The sequence below is a fragment of the Eriocheir sinensis genome, chromosome 51 (assembly GCF_024679095.1).
Source record: "Eriocheir sinensis breed Jianghai 21 chromosome 51, ASM2467909v1, whole genome shotgun sequence".
Classification (NCBI taxonomy): domain Eukaryota; kingdom Metazoa; phylum Arthropoda; class Malacostraca; order Decapoda; family Varunidae; genus Eriocheir; species Eriocheir sinensis.
Window position 1 is genome coordinate 9,481,549 of NC_066559.1, and position 7,896 is coordinate 9,489,444.

The following is a 7,896-nucleotide window of genomic DNA, read 5'->3' on the forward strand; positions in this document are numbered from 1 at the left end:
ATGTTTAACTGAAGAGGTTATTTATTAGTAGACCAAACCAAAGCGGGAGAAACTCATTTTGACGCGTGGCTATAATAGTATGTGGGTGTGGGTGTCGGGGGTAGGGGAGTTGTGTGAGTGTGTGTGGTGGGGGGGGGGGGGTAGGAGGTGGGTAGTGATATGTATGTGTGTGTGAGGAGGGGGGGCAGTTGTATGAGTGTGTGGGGGGGGAAGGGGGGGGCAGTTGTGTTAGAGTGTGTGGTGGAGGGGTAGGATGGGGTAGTGATATGTGTGTGTGTGGGGGGGGGGGGGAGGAGGCAGGGCAGATATTTCCCATCTTTTTACAGGCATGTGGTCCCCTATTTTTTTTATAGTTAAGGTGCTCGGCTGTAGCTTCGGAATTTACCATGGGGTGTCCCGGAAAATACTCTCAAATCATACTCAAATACCCAAATACCCAAAATACTAAAAAAATTTACTTTGGGGTGTCCCGGAAAATACTCTCAAATCATACTCAAATACCCATATATACCCAAATACCCAAAATACTAAAAAAATCATACTCAAAACTACCCTAGAAGACCCAAACTAAACCTAACCTAACCTAACCTAACCTAATGTAACCTAACCTAACATAGACTGACTCTTACTCTTACCTTCACTTTCTTGTCTCCCTTCATTTAGGCTTCCTTCACCCTCCTAAACGGTTGGGGAAGGGGGAAAGGGGAATACGCAGGAAGGGAGGGGCGGCAAGGAGGCAGCGATGGTGGCGGCGTCGAGATGAACAACTCCCTCACGGCCCCCAATTCGGAGCCTGCTAATTGCCGCCTTCCCGCCGCCCCTCGGACACTCCCTTAAGCACACCGCGCCCGTAATGAGCCACGCCCCCTCCCTTGCCCCCTCCCGCCCCCCCCCCTACTGATGGCGCCCCCCTGAGATAGCCTTGTTTGGGGTGCCGCCGCATCTGACTGACCAGCTGTATAGGGGGCGCACACACACACACACACACACACACACACACACACGTAATTAAGGGAAGGAATGACTTACTTGCTCTGTTTTGGGGCGGTGAAGAAAAGGATTTAGGAATAGAAGAGAGTGGCTGTGTATAAGGTTGGTGAGAGAGAGAGAGAGAGAGAGAGAGAGAGAGAGAGAGAGAGAGAGAGAGAGAGAGAGAGAGAGAGAGAGAGAGAGAGAGAGAGAGAGAGAGGTGAATGCGTGCTGTCTGTGTGTCGGTCTGTCTCTGTCGCTGTCTGTGTCTCTGTCTATCCCTCTGTCTTTTTCTTTCTTTTTTCATTTCTTCCTTTCTTTTTTGTTTCTGTCTGTCTCTGTGTCTGTCTGCGTCTCTGTCTATCCATCTGTTTATTTGTGTTTGTCTTTCTTTCTTTTTCTTTTCTTTTTTTTCTCTCTGTCTATCTATCTATCTATCTCATCTCTATCTATCTATCTATCTGTCTATTTATATCCCTCTCATCTCTTATATATTCTTGATAAATTTCTTGCCTAAATAAACTTTCAATTATAGTTATTTTTATCACTTTATTATTATTATTGTCATTATTATTGTCTTTATTATTTTTTGGGGTCATTGTTTTATTGACAAAGGCGAGTGTCTATTTTCAGGTTTATTCTCATATTATTTCATGGCACGATTTTTTCTTTTATAATTACATACATTCATTGCTCCATAATATCGTTTTTTTTTACGTTATTGTTCTCCTTTCTTCTTCGTCTTTGCTTCATGAATAGGCCGGGAAGCGAAGGTGAACATAGGAGAGAGAGAGAGAGAGAGAGAGAGAGAGAAGAGACACAATGTATGTATTCCCGCGACTGTTACACACACACACACACACACACACACACACACACGGATGTTCCTTTATTCATCTTCTTTGTGGTTCCTTTTGGTCTTCCGCTTTGAATGGGAGGAGGAAGAAGGAAGATGACAAACTGGATAATGGTCATAAAAGAAATATATATTGACACACACACACACACACACACACACACACACACACACACACACACACACACACACACACACACACACACACACACACACAAAGGGGGGGTGGGGGCTGTCATTTTTTTTTTTGCGTGTGTGTCTTTCTTTCGCTGTGAATTTGAAAGAGATAAAAATGTAATAATAATAATATATCAAAAAGTAAAATGTTATCCCACATTCTCGTCTTTTTCTTTTCTTTTTCTTTTTTGTATTACACGCTGAATGAATGGATCGTGCGGTGTGCCATTCTTTACAAATTTGAGGAAGGCGAATAATATAATACTAATAAAAGAAATATATAAAAAATGTATTCCCGCTTCTTCTTATACACACTCACACACTCGGCTTTTTGTGTCTCTTTCTTTACGTATTTGAGGGAAGATTACTGTAATACTAATAGGAGTAAAATACTGTTATCACAATTTCCCGCGTCAAAATACACACACCAGGTTGTACGCTCTGTATCTCTTCCTCGACGAATTTGAAGCAGAGGAAAATGTAATAGTAAAAGAAAGTTATTAGAAAATCCCGCGGCTTCATACACAGAGGGTGGCGTCTCTTTCTGTACGAATTTGAAGAAAAGAAAGGAAATGTAATACCAGTAAAAAAAAAAAGTAAATATCAGAAATTCCTATCACAATACCAATACCATAACCGAAGAAAAATAAACAATAAAACATTCCCATACCAATACCAATACCAATAACAAAGTGAATACAAATATAAGAAATTCAGGCACACACTGGGTTGTCGTGTGGTGGGATGTAATGGTTGGGTGGAATAGACGGGCTAGGTTGCCTGGGTTGGATTTGGGGCAGTGGACGGTTGGGGTAGGTTGGAGACAATAGGTGGGATGTGTGGGGTTGCAGTGGACGGTTGGGGTGGGATGGGGTTGGTTGGGGTGCTGTGTTTGGACTGAGGTGGAGTGAACGGATTGGGTGGGTAGGGGTGCTGTGGTCGGGTTGGGGTGAGTTAGAGAGAGATTGGATTGGAGTTTGGGGTGCAGTGAACGGGATGGGGGTGAGTTAAGGGCAGTAATTGGGTTGAGTTGGGTGCAGTGGTTGGGTTGAGTTGGGTGCAGTGGTTGGGTTGAGTTGGGTGCAGTGGTCGGGTTGAGTTGGGTGCAGTGGTCGGGTTGTGGGCGTGGCGGACCCTTGCCTCGCCGGGAGATGGATGGGGCGGCGGCGGCGCTGTCATAACACAATCACAGCAGACGGCGAAAAAAGACCAGCGCGGAGGAGCCTGCAGCTGAGCGTGGCCGTTAACGTGTGTGTGTGTGTGTGTGTGTGTGTGTGTGTGTGTGTCGTTGCTGTCTGTTCCTGTCTTAACGCCGCCTCTCTTTTATCTCTCCGTCTCCCTCCCCGCTCTCTACCCTCTATGTTATAATACTACTCTATACCACACACTCTTAGCTCTATTCCATATGTTTCAAAGATCACCTATTCCGCATTTTCTTTGATCTCATTTATCAGTCTGTTTTGTCTGGCACTTTTTTTTTATAACTTTCTCTCTTCGTTCTTTACTATTCCCTGTCTTCTTGTCTTTCAAAGTTTAGCTATTCCGTACTTTCCCCATTTCTTTCTCTCCCTTTTTCCCGCCTTGTAATATCCAGAATTCCACTTTTCTCTCCATTCACACAATTACTCCAACGCAACACACGAGAAATTTTTCCACATCCGTCAAGAGAAAAGCACCAGCCAGACGGAAAGCCACCCTCTACCATTCAGCTAAGACGGAAAGCCTCCCTCTACCATTCAGCTAAGACGGAAAGCCTCCCTCTACCATTCATCTAAGACGGAAAGCCACCCTCTACCATTCATCTAAGACGGAAAGCCTCCCTCTACCATTCATCTAAGACGGAAAGCCACCCTCTACCATTCATCTAAGACGGAAAGCCTCCCTCTACCATTCAGCTAAGACGGAAAGCCACCCTCTACCATTCATCTAAGACGGAAAGCCTCCCTCTACCATTCATCTAAGACGGAAAACCACCCTCTACCATTCAGCTAAGACGGAAAGCCTCCCTCTACCATTCATCTAAGACGGAAAGCCTCCCTCTACCATTCAGCTAAGACGGAAAGCCACCCTCTACCATTCAGCTAAGACGGAAAGCCTCCCTCTACCATTCAGCTAAGACGGAAAGCCTCCCTCTACCATTCAGCTAAGACGGAAAGCCTCCCTCTACCATTCAGCTAAGACGGAAAGCCACCCTCTACCATTCAGCTAAGACGGAAAGCCTCCCTCTACCATTCAGCTAAGACGGAAAGCCTCCCTCTACCATTCAGCTAAGACGGGAAGCCACCCTCTACCATTCATCTAAGACGGAAAGCCTCCCTCTACCATTCAGCTAAGACGGAAAGCCTCCCTCTACCATTCAGCTAAAACGGAAAGCCACCCTCTACCATTCATCTAAGACGGAAAGCCTCCCTCTACCATTCAGCTAAGACGGAAAGCCTCCCTCTACCATTCAGCTAAGACGGAAAGCCACCCTCTACCATTCATCTAAGACGGAAAGCCTCCCTCTACCATTCATCTAAGACGGAAAGCCTCCCTCTACCATTCAGCTAAGACGGAAAGCCACCCTCTACCATTCATCTAAGACGGAAAGCCTCCCTCTACCATTCAGCTAAGACGGAAAGCCTCCCTCTACCATTCAGCTAAGACGGAAAGCCACCCTCTACCATTCAGCTAAGACGGAAAGCCTCCCTCTACCATTCAGCTAAGACGGAAAGCCACCCTCTACCATTCAGCTAAGACGGAAAGCCTCCCTCTACCATTCAGCTAAGACGGAAAGCCTCCCTCTAACTCTGATCTCCGTCCAAGGGCACAATGCATTCAAGCTAGAAATCGAGCTAATAGGGTACTGGGATTTATTTCAAGGAGCGTAAGCAACAGAAGCCCCGAAGTCTTCCTCAAACTATATTTAGCATTAGTTAGACCTCATCTTGACTATGCGGTTCAGTTCTGGTCACCCTACTATAGAATGGATATCAAAATGTTAGAATCGGTGCAGAGGAGGATGACTAAGATGATTCAGGGGTTGAGAAACTTGCCATACGAGGAAAGACTCAAACAGTTAAACTTGCATTCTCTAGAAAGGCGAAGGGTGCGTGGAGACATGATCGAGGTTTATAAATGGATGAAGGGCTTTAATAAGGGAGACATTCATAAGGTTTTGTTGGTAAGAGAACCGGGTAGGACACGAAGTAACGGGTTTAAACTGGATAAATTCAGATTCAACAGGGACATAGGCAAAAATTGGTTTACTAACAGGGTGGTGGATGAGTGGAATAGGCTTAGCAGTCATGTGGTGAGTGCCAATACAATTGTCACATTCAAAAATAGACTAGATAAATTCATGGACAGCGATATTAGGTGGGGTTAGATACACGGGAGCTTAGGGTCAAAGGAGCTGCCTCGTACAGGCCTACCGGCCTCTTGCAGACTCCTGCGTTCTTATGTTCTTATGTTCTTATTCAGCTAAGACGGAAAGCCTCCCTCTACCATTCAGCTAAGACGGAAAGCCTCCCTCTACCATTCAGCTAAGACGGAAAGCCACAATCTACCATTCAGCTAAGACGGAAAGCCACAATCTACCATTCAGCTAAGACGGAAAGCCTCCCTCTACCATTCAGCTAAGACGGAAAGCCTCCCTCTACCATTCAGCTAAACAGGCGCCCCCCGTACCGAGTGGTCTTTCAGGGTCTTTTCGCGTCAGCCGGGTCACTAAGGCCTTTCTATTCAACTCACCGCCTTTCTCTCGCTGCCTCTTTTCAAAACGTGACGCTGGACTTGCTATAGTGTCAAAGGGTCACTTGCTACCTGGTCTTGTTTGTCTGTCGGCTTTTTTTCACGCGGCGCCATGCTGGGTCCTGGGTCTCTGCAACGCCTTCATGGTTTACGCTACATTTCCTCAACTTCTTTTAACACTGGACGTCACGCTGGCCTCTCTCTTGTCCTGTAGATTGTGTTTCAAGTTCTGCACTAAATATCTTCACCTTCTTTAAATATTTACCTTACGCTGGCCTCTGTTGTCCCATAGCCCGCATTTCAACGTTTGCTCAACATTTTCTCACCCTTTTTCACCCCTGGACGTTCTTTGACCTCGCTGTTGTCCGTTCCATAGATCGTTTTAAGGCTTACTCAACAATTCCTCAGCTTCTTCATCCCTGGACATTACGCTGGCCTCTGTTGTCCCAAAGCTCGCATTTCAACATTTACTCAACATCTTCTTCCCCTTTTTCACCCCTGGACGTTCTTTGACCTCGCTGTTGTCCGTTCCATAGATCGTTTTAAGGCTAACTCTACAATTCCTCAACTTCTTCATCCCTGGACATTACGCTGGTTTTCCCATAGCCCGCATTTCAACGTTTGCTCAACATTTTCTCACCCTTTTTCACCCCTGGACGTTCTTTGACCTCGCTGTTGTCCCTTCCATAGATCGTTTTAAGGCTAACTCTACAAATCCTCAGCTTCTTCATCCCTGGACATTACGCTGGCCTCTGTTGTCCCATAGCCCGCATTTCAACATTTACTCAACATTTTCTCACCCTTTTTCTCCCCTGGACGTTCTTTGACCTCGCTGTTGTCCCTTCCATAGACCGTTTTAAGGCTAACTCTACAATTCCTCAACTTCATCCCTGGACATTACGCTGGTTGTCCCATAGGTCGCGTCTTAGTGTTTATTCTACATTTTCTCATCTTATTTATCCCTATACGTCACGCTGACCTCACTGCTGTCCCATGGTTCGTGTTTCAAGGTTCAGGACTCCACGTTTTCTCTCTTAATATTCCTGGGCGTGACTGACCTCGCTATTGTGGCAGAGAGCCTTCCCTCAAGAATACCAACCTTATTCTGCATTTATGCGCCTCCCTTCTTTGTCCTGGGTCTTTGCATGGTGTTTCAAGGTTAACTCTCCATTTCCTCAACTTCTTTATCCCTGGGCGTGACTGACCTTGTGTGACTGAGAATATTCCCTCAAAGAACACCAACCTCATTCTTCTTCGTTAAGACTGCAAGAAGTGACCATCCAGGGGCTAGGAGGTGGAGGAGCGACAGTCAGTGCCCTCTAGTCTATCCTGCTCCTGCGTGATCTCCGTTTAGCTTAGTCCGCCCTGGGTGTTGTCATGAAGCTTTCCGTGGCGCACAAATGAGCTGTCTATCGGGAAGCCAGATCTGCGTGTCGGTGCCTGGTGGTGAGAGGGACGGAGTGGGATGCTGCTGGGCTGGGGAGGAACGGAGCTGGATGTTCTGGGGTATTTCCTAGGGCCTAGTTGTCAGGTTAAGGGACTAAGAAAGGGGAGGAGATGGATGTTTTGGGGTATTTCCTAGGGCCTAGTTGTCAGGTTAAGGGACTAAGAAAGGGACGGAGATAGATGTTCTGGGGTATTTCCTAGGGCCTAGTTGTCAGGTTAAGGGACTAAGAAAGGGGCGGAGATGGATGTTTTGGGGTATTTCCTAGGGCCTAGTTGTCAGGGTATGGGACTAAGGAAGGGACGGAGATGGATATTACATGACCTATCTGTGATTTTCGGAGGATGGGGTGCTGAGGGAGATAGGGAAATGGGTGTAATGGGGGCTATTTATCTGATTTTGGGAGCTGGGAAAGAGATGTGATTGAATATTGGAAATTGACGTTCTAGGGCTGAATCGTCTTGTTGTGAGATTGAGGGAAACACGAGGCAGGGTATTCCGAGACCTAGTTTAGTTTTGGGGCTGAAGAAGAGGCGAAGTGGGATATTGAAGTGTGCGTAAAACTTCTGGGGTATATCCTAGAGCCTATAGATGTCAGATTATGGGACTAAGAAAGGGAGGGAGTTGGATATTACATGACCTCTCTATGATTTTCGGAGGATGGGGTGCTGAGCGAGATACGGAAATGGGTGTAACGGGGCCTAATGTATATCGGATG